This window comes from Erinaceus europaeus, chromosome 13, assembly GCF_950295315.1.
Source record: "Erinaceus europaeus chromosome 13, mEriEur2.1, whole genome shotgun sequence".
Classification (NCBI taxonomy): Eukaryota; Metazoa; Chordata; class Mammalia; order Eulipotyphla; family Erinaceidae; genus Erinaceus; species Erinaceus europaeus.
The window spans coordinates 5538470-5552502 of NC_080174.1; positions in this window are offsets into that span (position 1 = coordinate 5538470).

Below are 14033 nucleotides of genomic sequence, written 5' to 3' on the forward strand. Positions count from 1 at the left end.
AGTCTTGAGCAATATGGATGAGACAGTGGCTGACAGTTTCTGTTAAAGACTGGGTGGTCGTGTGCGTTGGTGATATAGCGGTAAGCACAGCTGCCTTCCAAAGACTGGGTGGTCCGGGAGGTGGCACAGTGGACAAAGCATTGGACTCTCAAGCATGAGGTCCCGAGTTCGACTCCCAGCAGCACATGTGCCAGAGTGATGCCTGGTTCTCTCTCTTTCCTTCTATCCCTCTCATAAATAAATAAAATGTTAAAAAAGCATTAATTTGGGAGTTGGGCAGTAGCGCAGTGGGTTAAGCGTATGTGGCACAAAATACAGACACTGGCAGAAGGATCCTGGTTTGAGCCCCCCGTTCCCCACCTGCAGGGGAGTCACTTCACAAGCGGTGAAGCAGGTCTGCAGGTGTCTATCTTTCTCACCCCCTCTCTGTCTTCCCCTCCTCTCTCCATTTCTCTCTGTCCTATCCAACAACAAAGACAGACAATAATAATTACAATAAAACAAAAAGGGAATAAATAAATAAATAAATATTAAAAAGGCATTAATTTGCAGATTAAAGTTCCCAAGAAAGTGAAAAGAATGTATCATAGTGAAATAGTAAATAAACAGATCTTTAAGTGTTAGTAAAAGGACAACTTGTCAAAAACACAACCATGACACTGATAACAGAACTACAAAGAAAACCAGTCAAATTTTAAAAAAGCAGAATATCTTCAGCATATTAAAAAGACAAAAAGAAGCTGTTAACACAAACAGCCAGTCCCAGGGAGATATCTTTTCATATAAAGGTGAGACATTTTCAGACAAACGGAAGCAGAGTCTGTTACCAGAAGACATTCACTAAAGGAAACGTGATTCTTTGAAAAATGTATTTACTGATTTGTTTGTGTATGCATGTGAGACAGACAGACCAAAACACTCCTCTGACATATGTGGTGTCAGGACTCACACATGTAAGTCCTGTGCTCTCCCACTAAGCCATCTCACCAGCTTAGGCAAAGAGTTGTCCTGGGTAAGCATAAAGGAACACTTGTTTTTTATAAGGCAATAGTAAGCACTAGTAACCCACCGGGCATATACATTTTATATGTAATCACATAACCATCGTATTTATCTATTCTTTCTCTTTAAAATTTTTTTATTATTTTTATTTATTTATTGGATACAGAGAGTCAGAAACTGAGAGGGAAGGGGAGAGAGAAAGAGAGACACCTGCAGGCCTGCTTCACTCACAAAACTTTCCCCTTGCAGATAGGAACCGGGGGCTTGAACCTGGGTTCTTGCTCAGTGTAACATGTGCGCTCAACCAGGTGTGTCACCACTCAGCCCCTCTGTTCTTTCTCTCTAGTACCTACCTAAAGACATAGGACAACAAAATATTTTAAGCTGGTGAGTGGGGGAGGGTGCGAAAGGCTCTGAAATGGTTTTAAATTTTTTTTTAAAAAATTTATATTTATTTATTTTCCCTTTTGTTGCCCTTGGTTTTTATTGTTATTGTAGTTATTATTATTGTTACTATTGATGTTGTTGTTGCATAGGACAGAGAGAAATGGAGAGAGGAGGGGAAGACAGAGAGGGGGAGAGAAAGACAGACACCTGCAGACCTGCTTCACCGCCTGTGAAGCGACTCCCCTGCAGGTGGGGAGCCGGGGGCTCAAACCGGAATCCTTATGCCGGTGCGCCACCTGTGCTTAACCCGCTGTGTTACTGACTGACTCCAATGTTTTAAATTTTCTTATCTTTAATTATTTATTGAATAGAGATAGTCAGAAATTGAGAGGGAAGGGAGTGGTAGAGAGAGAGAGAGAGACCTGCAGCCCTGCTTCACCACTTGCAAAGATTTCCCCCTGCAGGTGGGGACTGGGGTCTTGAACCTGGGTCCTTGGACAAGTGTGCCACCACCTGGCCCCTGACATGGTCTTTATGTCATGTGCTCAGGTGTTTGTATTGTTCAAGAGAATGAAATCACCAGTTTCATTGCTGCTAGCCCTTGATAAGTCAAAGGTATATGTTATAATTTATTTTAAAATATTATTTATTTATTCCCTTTTGTTGCCCTTGTTGTTTTATTGTTGTAGTTGATGTTAATGTTGTTGGATAGGACAGAGAGAAATGGAGAGAGGAGGGGAAGACAGAGAGGGGGAGAGAAAGACAGACACCTGCAGACCTGCTTCACCGCCTGGGAAGCGACTCCCCTGCAGGCGGGGAGCCGGGGGCTCGAACCGGGATCCTTCCACGGGTCCTCGCGCTTACCCCACTGTGCTACCGCCCGACTCCCATGTGTTGTAATTTCTATACTGAGCATACTAAAAGCATACAACTTTCAAATAAAGTGAGAGAAAAACTGAAAGGTAAACAACAGCTAATTCTAATAATGGGAAGAGGAAAAGGAACATGGGATAAGAGTGAGTTGAAATAGATTTTATTTTTCAGACTTGATGACAAATCAAAATTAACCTATGCTTTATTTTCAGTGTACAAGCTAGTAAGGATAAGAACCTGGAAAGTGAAAAGTGGAAAAAGTCACAATCTGTAAACACCCAAAACAAAGGTAGTCAGTCTATGCTCCCATCAGACGAACTTGGGCTTAAAGACAAAAAAAAAAAATGCAGGTAGGATCCTAACACCCACTTGTTCTTGATTAGACATTCAAGGTGCTGAGAACACAGAAGACTCTGAACTCCATCAGACAACATTAAGATATTTAAGGCAAAGGGGGACTGGGAGGACTGGAGACAGAAAGGTGTAAATCCACAACCCACAGTCTGACTGAAACTCTGTGACAGAACACTAAGAGACTGAGGGAGCAAGCAGGCAAAAACAAACACCAACCAACCAACCAAACAACAACAAACTACTCTCTCTCTTAATCCAGCTTCCTAGCTCTGTTCTCAACTCAGACACCATCTTCTCAGACAGTATTTTTAGCCTACCTGAATGTTAGCTGTCAGGCTCAGGCAAAAATGACTAATGTAAAAAAAAAAAAAAAAGTCATGGCCCCTTGGGACATACCGAAAATAGACTTCCTAGCTTCTTCCCACAGGAAGACCCTAATTTCATCTGTTCTACCCCTACCTTTGGGGTCCTATTTATTTGACATTTGTCCTGTTTTATTTTATTTTATTTTATTTTGTTTTATTTTATTTGCCTCCAGGGTTATTGCTGGGGCTCAGTGCCTGCACTACGAATCCACTGCTCCTAGATGCCATTTTTTTCCATTTTGTTGTTGTTATTCCTTTTGTTTGTTGGAAAGGACAGAGAGAAATTGAAAGAGGAGAAGACAGAGAAGGGGAGAGAAAAATAGACACCTGCAGACCTGCTTCACCACTTGTGAAGGCACCCCTCTGCAGGTGGGAGCCGGGGGCTTGAACCAGGATCCTCACGCTGGTCCTTGCGCTTCGTCCCATGTGCGCTTAACCCAGTTCACATTTTGCCCTGCTTTATATCTTACTGCCTTTCAGCCACCTAGTCGCAGATGCTACTATGATTCCATCCTGACTTCTCTGGGCAGACGACCTCACCAGTGTGTCCTGGAGCCTCCCCTCCCCAGAGCCCTGCCCCACTAGGGAAATAGAGAACCAGGCTGGGGGTGTGGATCCACCTGCCAACACCCATGTCCAGCAGAGAAGCAATAACAGAAGCCAGAACTCCCACCTTCTGCTCCCCATAAAGAATTTTGGTCCATATTCCCAGAGGGATAAAGGATAAGAAAAATTACAATGGAGGGGATGGGACATGGAACTCTGGTGGTGGGAATTGTACTTCTGTTATCTTACATTCTTGTTGATAATTATTAAATCACCAATAAAAATTTAAAAATATAGCTAAAACACAAAAGCTTTCAAAATCATGATGACACACTAAGAAGACCCCCCCAAACACGCCCATTTTTAAAGTCTACTCTGAATGGCTATCTGAGCGCCTTTCAGTCACTGAGTCACAGATGCTGTCATGATTCCATCCTGATCTCCCTGGGCAGAGAGCCCTACCAATGTGTCCCAGCACCTCCCATCTCCAGAGCCTGACCCACTACGGAAAGATATTCTGACTATGATTTGAAGAAAATCAAGGAGATGGGGTACAGAAGGTGGTGAAGAGGCAGAGTAGACAGAAGAGTCAGAAGATGACAGTCCCAACCAAGGCTTCAGTGACATTGTGAACCAAGCAGAAGTGGCAGGGTCAAATACACGCTGGGCGACAAAGTTGAGGACGGAGGGCTTAGCTCTGGGAGACAGCAATATTTATCTATTTATTTGTTATAAGCCATTACATTTTTTGTGATTAGTAGTGGGTTACAATATATTAAGTTTATAGAATATAGTTCCACACCATACTTAGCACCAAAGCTCTGGGCCCCTAGTCTCCCAATGATATTAAAAGGGTGAAATGTTCTTCCAATCCATGATATCTTTTAACTTCTTTGTATCTTGTTCTATTTCCTTGAATAGTGACTCATAATTTTCAGTATACAAGGCTTTCATTTCTTTTGTTAGGTTTATTCCTATTTTGTTATTTTTGCTGCTATAGTGAATGGGATTGGTTTCTGGATTCCTCCTTCTTCTGACTTAGTGTTTGCATAAAGGAATGCCACTGACTTTTGTGTATTAAATGACAATTTCTCCATTTGGATAAAGAAGAAAAGTTACTTGTAAGGGGAAAGGATTTCAAGAAGCAGGGAAAGCCGTGGCATTCTGTGTTTTATGCATTGTATTATATCATCACTGGTGAATTTCTGAGGACATTAGTAGCAAGTCTAATTTTCTAGGGCTCATAAGTAAGGATACATCAAGAGCCTGAAGTTGGGGTGAGCCTGTGGCTGGGGATTCTAGTTAACTGTGATGGAGAGACGAGAGGGGACAGCATCAAAAGGCATTGTGGGATCATGCATTTTACCTTTTAAGGTGGGGGATGAAGGCTGGCTAGTGGTGAACCTGGCTGAGTGCATACATTACAGTCTGCAAGGACCTGGGTTCAAGAACCCTGGTCCTCAACTACAGGGGGGAACTTCACAAGTGGTGAAATAGTGCTGCAGGTATGTCTCTTCTCTTTCCTCTTTATCTCCTCCTTCCCTCTCAAATTCTTTGTCTCTGTCAACAAAAGAAAGAAAGAATGAAGGGAAGAAAGAAAGGAAGAAAGAAAGAGAGAGAGAAAGAGAGAAAAAGGTGGGAGATGAAAGAAGCTGGAAAAGTCAATGAAACAGACCTATCAAGATAACACAGGAAGAAAAGCAGCCCAACCAACACCTCTCATTCCAGAATGATAAATGATGCAAGTCTTCTAATGTCTGACCCACACAACTGTAAAATAATAAATGTGTCATTGGGGCCAGGTGGTGGCACACTTGGTTGAGCGCACGTATTACAATGTGCAAGGACCCAGGTTCGAGCCCCCAGTCCCCACCTGCAGAGGGAAAGCTTCATGAGTGGTGAAGCAGGGCTGCAGGTATCTCTCTGTCTGTCTCCCTCTCTACCATCCCCTTCTCTCTTGATTTCTGGCTGTCTCTATCCAATAAATAAATATAATAAAAATATTAAAAAAATAAATGTGCCATTATTTTTAATATATATATATATTTATTCCCTTTTGTTGTCCTTGTTGTTTTATTGTTGTAGTTATTGATGTCGTTGTTGTTGGATAGGACAGAGAGAAGTGGAGAGAGGTGGGGAAGACAGAGGGGGAGAGAAAGATAGACACCTGCAGACCTGCTTTACTGCTTGTGAAGAGACTCCCCTGTAGGTGGGGAGCCAGGGGCTCAAACTGGGGTCCTTACTCCAGTCCTTGTGCTTTGCGCCATGTGCGCTAAACCCGCTGCGCTACCACCTGACTCCCATAAATGTGTTATTTTTAACATACACACACACACACACACACACACACACACACACACACACACACACACACACACACACTCGTGGGAGATACAGTATTTTCTCCTTTGACTTCTTACAACCCTCTACCCCACAAAAAATTAATATCAATGATTTACATTCTAGGACTAAAATTTTTCCAACCATGTCAATTCAGATTGCTCTGGTTTCTCCCTCATGTTATGTATTAATGGGGAAATGTTTTTGAACCTGGCCTCTGGAATACCTTTGTTTAGATGTCTGGTTACTTTATTTGCTACAGAAGAAGACAAATGTCTCTAGAAATTGAGAAAACAGAGTTTCATTTGGAGACTCTTTAGAGCTGTTTCTGCCAAGGAAGTCAATGACATGTTTATATCAGAAAAGACTAGTTTAAACATCAGATCAGACTAGTATTTCTAAAGCTAAGCCCCCCCCTCACTCATTGTATATTATAATCGAAAGATACTCAAACAGATGTTTTCTGTTAAGTAGACTTGTTCCAAGTTTTCCTCATTTGCTGCTCAGAGACAAATAATCCCAAAGGAGCTACCAGGGCCAGTAATCTTCAAACTATTTCAGGCTGCTGATGTTGGAGGAATTTTGCTTTTGAACAACACTATTAAAATGTATTCCATCATCTTTCTGCACATATTAATTTTATTCAGTTACCTTTTTGTTAGTGATTTAATAATGGTTTACAAAATTAGAAGATTACAGGGCTATCATTTATTTCACACAGCACCTACCACCGAAGTCCTGTGATCTCCCTTCATAACTTCCATAGTTTTCACAAAGTCGTAAAGATAATTTGGTTACTCTTTTCCTTTTTTCAAGTTCCTGTGTTTCAATTCTATTCCACCAATGAATTAAACCACCTATTAGTTGTCGTTTACCTTCTTACTTAATTCACTGAGCACAATCACTTCTAGTTCCATTCACTTTGTCACAAAGGACACAATATTAATTTTTTTTTTCTTTAAAGATCGGAGGGTAGTGTTCTATTGAATGTGTCCCCATAACTTCTTTATTTAGCCGTCTCTTGTGGGCATTTAGGCTGCTTCTGCTCTGGGGCTATTGTGAACAATGCAGCCCTGAACATAGGGGTGCAGGTATCCCTTTGAATTAGTGTTCTCCGGCTTTTGAATTTATGCCCAAGAGTGGCATTGCTGGATCATAAGGTATTTCCATTTCTACTTACTGACTTCTCATACTGTTTTCCATAGAGAAAGCACCAGTTTCCATCGCCATTCACAGTGCATCAGGGATCCTTTTTCTCCACATACTTGTCAACACTTGCCATTTTCCGTTTTGTTGATGTAGGCCATTCTCACAGGTGTGAGGCAGAATCTCAATGTGGCTTGAATTTACATTTCTCTGATGATAAGTGAAGTGGAGAACAGTTAATCTGTAAGTCATATGTAAACCTTCTTTAGAAACTCGACTGTTCTGATCTTTTGCCCACTTTTTTATTGGGTTGTTTGTTTTCTTTATTGTTGAGCTGAATGATTTCTTTATACGTTTGATATAAATCTCTTGCCAGATGTGTGATGTGCAAATAACTTCACCCAATTACTGCTTTGCCCTTTTATCTCTGTATAATTTTGTTTTCGTGTATAGAAGCTTTTTAATTTGCTATGATCTGGTTTATTTAATCCTGATGTATTTAATCTACAGAAAACATCTTCTCCTAGTTGCTGAGTAGCCTTTTTATCCTTGTGGAACTTCCTTCTAATGTGTAGAAGCTTTTTAATTGAATTCTTCTTCTTCTAGCGTTTGCCCTTCTTCTGTAGCCAGTCAACAGCGTCAGGTTGAGCCTGATGTAAAGTTTCGAGACCTCCTTTGAATCTGGAGAGGTGGCAGTCTAATACTTTAATTTCTCTTACCATGGGATTGAGTCTCCAAATATGTCTTTGATTTTAAGGTCCCAAAGTGCTTCACCAGTTATTTTTTGTCTATGTATTTTATAGTTCCAAGTCTAATAGAATGATCTTTGATACATTTTGAGTTGGATTTATCAGAAGCTGAAGGTAGATGTCAACTCTGACTTCTGAAAAATGAAGATTTATCAAAGGAGAAATAGCAAAAACTGAGAGGGAGGAAGCCATGTGGGGCATTAATATGATTGTCAAAGGAATGATAAATTCTGAAAACATGTTTTGATTAAAATTCGGTTTCAACATTGAGCATTGAACTTTGAGGGAGGAGCTGTGGCAATCTAGTATCAGAAAGTTGGCTCTTCCCAAGAAAATTTTATAATATACATAAATATTGTAACATTACATCTCAATGAATTTCATCAGAACACTACTGGGATTTCTGGTAAAGTTAAAACAAACAAACAAACAAACAAAAAAACACTGTGAAGGTTGGTGACTGCATATGGACAGTAGGAAGAGGAGAGGAGAGAAAGATTCAAGCAGAAACATTGGTGGATGCCATATTTTCAGTTGCTTCAAATCTAAGAGGTAGATTTAAAGGAACTTGTGTAGACCATTCAGGAATTGAATGGCTTAAAAAAGATCTGGGGACTACTGCTTAGAGCTTTAGAAGTCACAGACTATTGAGTGAACCTCAGGTAATCAAAGCTGGGAGTCAGGCGGTAGTGCAGCGGGTTAAGCACACCTGGCAAGAGGCGCAAGGACCAGCATAAAGATCCCGGTTCAAGCCCCCAGCTCCCCACCTGCAGGGGAGTCCTTTCACAAGCTATGAAGCAGGTCTGCAGGTGTCTTTCCTCCCTCTCTGTCTTCCCCTCCTCTCTCCATTTCTCTCTGTCCTATCCAACAATGACGACAACAATAATAACTACAACAGTAAAACAACAAGGGCAACAAAAGGGCATAAATAAAAATAGGAAAGCTATCAGGGGAGGGAATGGGACGTGGAGTTCTGGTGATGGGAATTGTGTGGAATTGTACCCCACGTATGCTCTGTTTTTTTGTCAGTGTTCCCATTTTATAAATAAAAATAAAAAAATAAATGTAAGGGGGTAGATAGCATAATGGTTATGCAGAGAGGTGCTCGTGCCTGAGGCTCCGAAGTCCCAGTTTTAGTCCCTGCACTACCATAAACCAGAGCTGAGCAGTGCTCCGGTTTAAAAAAAAAAAAAGAAAGAAAGAAGAAAGAAAAAAGAAAAATAACTTGAAATAGACATATTAGTTAACAATCTTATAAGATTTTAGGAACATGTGTGTCTACACAACTCACCACAGCCCCCAGCGAAATTTCTGCCGCTGCTCGCAGCTCCACCTCCGGAAGTCTCCCCCCCAGCAAAGTTTCTAAACATCACACCAAATAAAGTTCGCACTCGCACCTCTCTCTTCCCCCCACCCCAAGCCTGTGTTTGGATATTTCTCTGGCTTCCAAGAGCCCAGCCACACCAAAATAGCACATGCACGTCTTATCCAGGGTCTAGCTTCATAGAGGGAGGGGTGGGGACCCCCTCTCTTTATCCCTTCAGGGCCGGCTCCTGACCCAGCATCATGACTGAGCCCAGAATGTAAGTTTAGCTCCTTTGACATATTCTTTGCCTCGGACCAAGCTATTTATTATTATTATTATTATTATTTTTTTTTTTATTATTATTTTTCCCCTCCAGGGTTATTGCTTTGCTCTGTGCCTGCACCATGAATCCACCGCTCCTGGAGGCCATTCCCCCCCCTTTTGTTGCCCTTGTTGTTGTAGCCTCGTTGTGGTTATTATTATTGTTGTTGTTGATGTTGTTCGTTGTTGGATAGGACAGAGAAAATGGAGAGAGGAGGGGAAGACAGAGAGGGGGAGAGAAAGACAGACACCTGCAGACCTGCTTTACCGCCTGTGAAGCGACTCCCCTGCAGGTGGGGAGCCTGGGGCTCGAACTGGGATCCTGACAGCAGTCCCTGCGCTTTGTGCCAGGACCAAGCTATTATTACACATGGATACTGTATAAATGGAGGCCACAGATGAAGGCAGACTGGTCAAGCCTGCTCCATTAAACATTCTTGAAAATGCTCTGTCAACGCCAGAGTGAGACTTGAAAGATCTTGAGACAGACCCAGAAACAGCGTGGCTTGTTTTAAAATCTGTGTCTGTGGTCTTGGGGCCAAATCTTATAAATGTTGATGCATTCCCTGGTGGAACTAAGAATAGGTTAAGGGCCAGGTGATGGCCCACTCAGCTGAGCGCACATGTTATAGTGCACAAGGACCTGGGTTCAAGCCCTCAGCCCCCACTTGCAGGGCTTGGGGCATGGAACTTTACAAGCAGTGAAGCAAGGCTGCAGGTGTCTGTTTCTCTTCTTCTATATCTCCCCCTTCCCTCTCAGTTCTCTCTGTCTTTATCCAATAAATGGATAAAAATAAGCAAGAATAGAAGGTCAGCAGGACAATTGGGTTCCTAGCCCACTGCTCCATCCAGACCCAGAGTGTGAGTGGAACGTGCAAAGCCCACTCGTCAAAGATGCTACAACAGAAACAGCGCACCTCTCTGGACTCTGAGATGCCAGGGCCAGGTTTGAGAAAGAAAACCATTAAATTGCTCCTTTTCCCTCTGCCAGGGCTTCCCTGGCGCATGCTTGTAGGCTTCCAAGGGTAGACTTTTTTTTTCCCCAGATGGAGACAAAGAGTGAGAGAGACACAGAAGCAAGGAGAGATATCATGGCACTGTTCTGCCTCTTTTAAAAAATTAATATTTTATTTGTTTACTTATTTCCTTTTTGTTGCCCTTGTTTTTATTGTTGTAATCGTTGTTGTTATTTGTTGTCGTTGTTGTTTAATAGGACAGAGAGAAATGGAGAGAGGAGGGGAAGACAGAGAGGGGGAGAGAAATACAGACACCTGCAGACCTGCTTCACCGCTTGTTAAGTGACTTCCCTGCAGGTGGGGAGTCGGGGGGCTCAAACTGGGATCCTTATGCTGATCCTTGCACTTTGCACCACGTGCTTAACCCACTGGGCTACCTCCTGACTCCCTACAGGTACATTTCTATCTAGCCTCTACACCTCCTCTTCTCCTCTAGATCTCTCTCGTTTCTGTCCAATAACTAAAATAAAGTTGATAAAAAATTAATACATGAACTCTTAAAAAAAGAAAGTTGGAATATTGGTGAAAGGTCTTGTTTTTAGAACTTATGAGAGACAGAGAGACAAAAGCAGAGAGAGAAAAAAAGCAGAGAAGAAGAGAAAGGAGGAGAAGAAGATAAAGAAGGAGAAAAAGAAGAAGGAGAAGGAGGAGGAGGAGAAGGAGAAGGAGGAGAAGGAGAAGAGGGAGAAGAAGGAGAGAAAGAATTGAATTGGGCTTGGAGAAACCAGAGCACCGCTCAGTTCTGGCACAAGGTGGTACAGGGGGTTGAACATGTGGCTTCTGGAAACTCAGGCCTGCAAACTGGTGTTCTGTCAGGCTGCACTCTCACCCTGACCCTGTGGAGAGCCTTTCAAAGGAGAATTAGGGCTTCAGATGGTTTGTTTCACTTGTATAAAAAGGAAACCATGCTTTACTCATTCTGGGACACGAAGGGGCTGTTTTGAATGAGTCAGGTGCTGGGTCTGGGGACATGAAGTCTAAGTGAGGATATAGAATTACACTGGAAAAAAAGGGAATAAAGTGAAAACCAACAGTCGAAGTTTCTAGAGCCTCTCCCATTCCTGCTCAGCTCACAGAGCTGACAGTCAGGCTTACAGGATTGGCAGGAGATTCAAGGAGCCTCTGAGGACACTGGGCAAAGATGCAATATCTTAAATGCTGGCATTCAGGGCCTCTGTGAGGCTGCCAGACATTCTGGTCTTCAACCACATCTGGAAGCTGTGCTCTCACACACACAGCATCCAGGGCTCACTCTAGTGAAGACAAAGAAACACTGACACAGACCCCTGAGTGAGTGAGTGCCTGAGAATCAAAAAGAACCAAGGAAAAAAAGGACAGTATGGGGAGAGAGAGAGAGAGAGAGAGAGAGAGAGAGAGAGAGAGAGAAGATGCTGCAGAAAGAACCAAGGAGAGCCTCTTCTGAAAGAGAATTCAGAATGAGAAGAGGGAATTAGGTATTTCCACAGGATGAAAGGAAGTAAAAGAAGCTAGAGGAGGAACGTGATAAATATCTAAAGAGTAAAATAAAGACAAAGGAGGGGGAGAGAAAAAAAGAGGGATGCAAAAGGGAAGAGAAGAGAGGATCGGGTCAGGAGAGCCAGTAATGGACATGCCAGAGACAACAGATGAACTGATGGAAGGAATAAGAGCATTTTTTTTAAGCTAAGATTTATGATGATTCTGTACTGGTTTGTGAAGTGACAGGATTGCAGGGGTATAGTTTTACACTCACATTGGTGTGTGCAGTTCATGGTACATGCTAACCAAATTCCTGTGACCATCTCCCTGTGGTAACTGGCACAGCTTTCACAAAGTCTAAGAGACGATGTGATCATTAGTACTTATTTATTTATTTTTTTGCCAGCTCACTTGCTTTAGTTGTCTCTTTCCCACACATGACTGAAACCATCTGGTAGGTAATTATCTTTCCCTTCTTTGCTTATTGCACTTAGTGCAATCACCACCAGTGATTATGCTTAATGAAGTAAGGAGGGGAAGGACAGAGGCTGGATGGCTCCTCTTATTTATGTGCCACAGAGAACTGAAACACATGAATTTGGAAAAAAAAAAAAGGAGTCAGTCTTGAAGACCTTTTTTTCCCCTCTCCTTTGCAATTTTTCTTTTTCCTTTTTTTTAAAATTCTTTATTGGGGGGGTTAATGTTTTTTACATTCGACAGTAAATACAATAGTTTGTGTATAACATTTCTCAGTTTTCCACATAACAATACAACCCCAGCTAAGTCCGCTGTCATCCTTTTTGGACCTGAACTCTTCCCCCCACCCACCCCAGAGTCTTTTACTTTGGTGCAATATGCCAATTCCAGTTCAGGTTCTACTTCTGTTTTCTCTTCTGATCTTGTTTTTTAACTTCTGCCTGAGAGTGACATCATCCCATATTCATCCTTCTGTTTCTAACTAATTTCACTCAACATAATTTCTTCAAGCTCCATCCAAGATGGGCTGAAAATGCTGAAGTTATCATTTTTAATAGCTGAGTAGTATTCCATTGTGTACATATACCACAACTTGCTCAGCCACTCATCTGTTGTTGGACACCTGGCTTGCTTCCAGGTTTTGTCTATTACAAATTGTGCTGCTAAGAACATATGTGCACACAGATCTTTTTGGATGTGTGTGTTGGGTTCCTTAGGATATATCCTCAGGAAAGGAATTGCAGGATCATAGGGTAGGTCCACTTCTAGTCTTCTGAGAGTTCTCCAGACTGTTCTCCACAGAGGTTGGGCCAATTTACATTCTCACTAGGAGTGCAGGAGGGTTCCTTTGACCCCACAACCTCTTCAGTATTTGCTGCTGTTACCTTTTCTGATGTAGGACATTCTCACAAGAGTGAAGTGGTATCTAGTTATTGTCTTTATTTGCATTTATCTGACAATCAAAGACTTGGAGCATTTTTTCATGTGTTTTTCAGCCTTTTGGATCTCTTCTGTGGTGAATATTCTGCCCATGTCCTCCCCCCATTTTTGGATGGGGTTCTTTGTTTTCTTGTTGTTGAGGTTGGCAAGCTCTTTGTTTATTCTGGTTATTAGCCTTTTGTCTGATGTATGGCATGTAATGATCTCCTCCCATTCTGTGAGGGGTCTCTTGGTTTGGGTAGTGGTTTCTTTTGCTGTGAAGAAGCTTTTTAATTTGATGCAGTCCCATAGGTTTACACTTGCCTTAGTCTTCTTTGTAATTGGATTTGTTTCACTGAAGATGTCTTTAAAATTTATGTGGGAAAGAGTTCTGCCAATATTTTCCTCTAAGTATCTGATAGTTTCTGGTCTAACATCCAAGACCTTGATCCACTTGGAATTTACTTTTGTGTTTGGAGAAATATAGTGGTTCAGTTTCATTCTTTTGCATGTTTCAACCCATTTTTTCCCAACACATTTGTTGAAGAGACTCCCCTTTCACCATTTAATAGTCTGGGCACCTTTATCAAAGATTAGATGTCTATAGTTGTGAGGGTTTAACTTCTGGGCTCTCAATTCTACTCCACTGGTTAGTGTGTCTATTCATGTTCCAGTACCAAGCAGTTTTGATGACAATGGCCCTATAATACAATTTGAGATCTGGGAGTGTGATGCCTCCAGTTCTGTTCTTTCTTCTCAAGATTGTTTTGGCAAT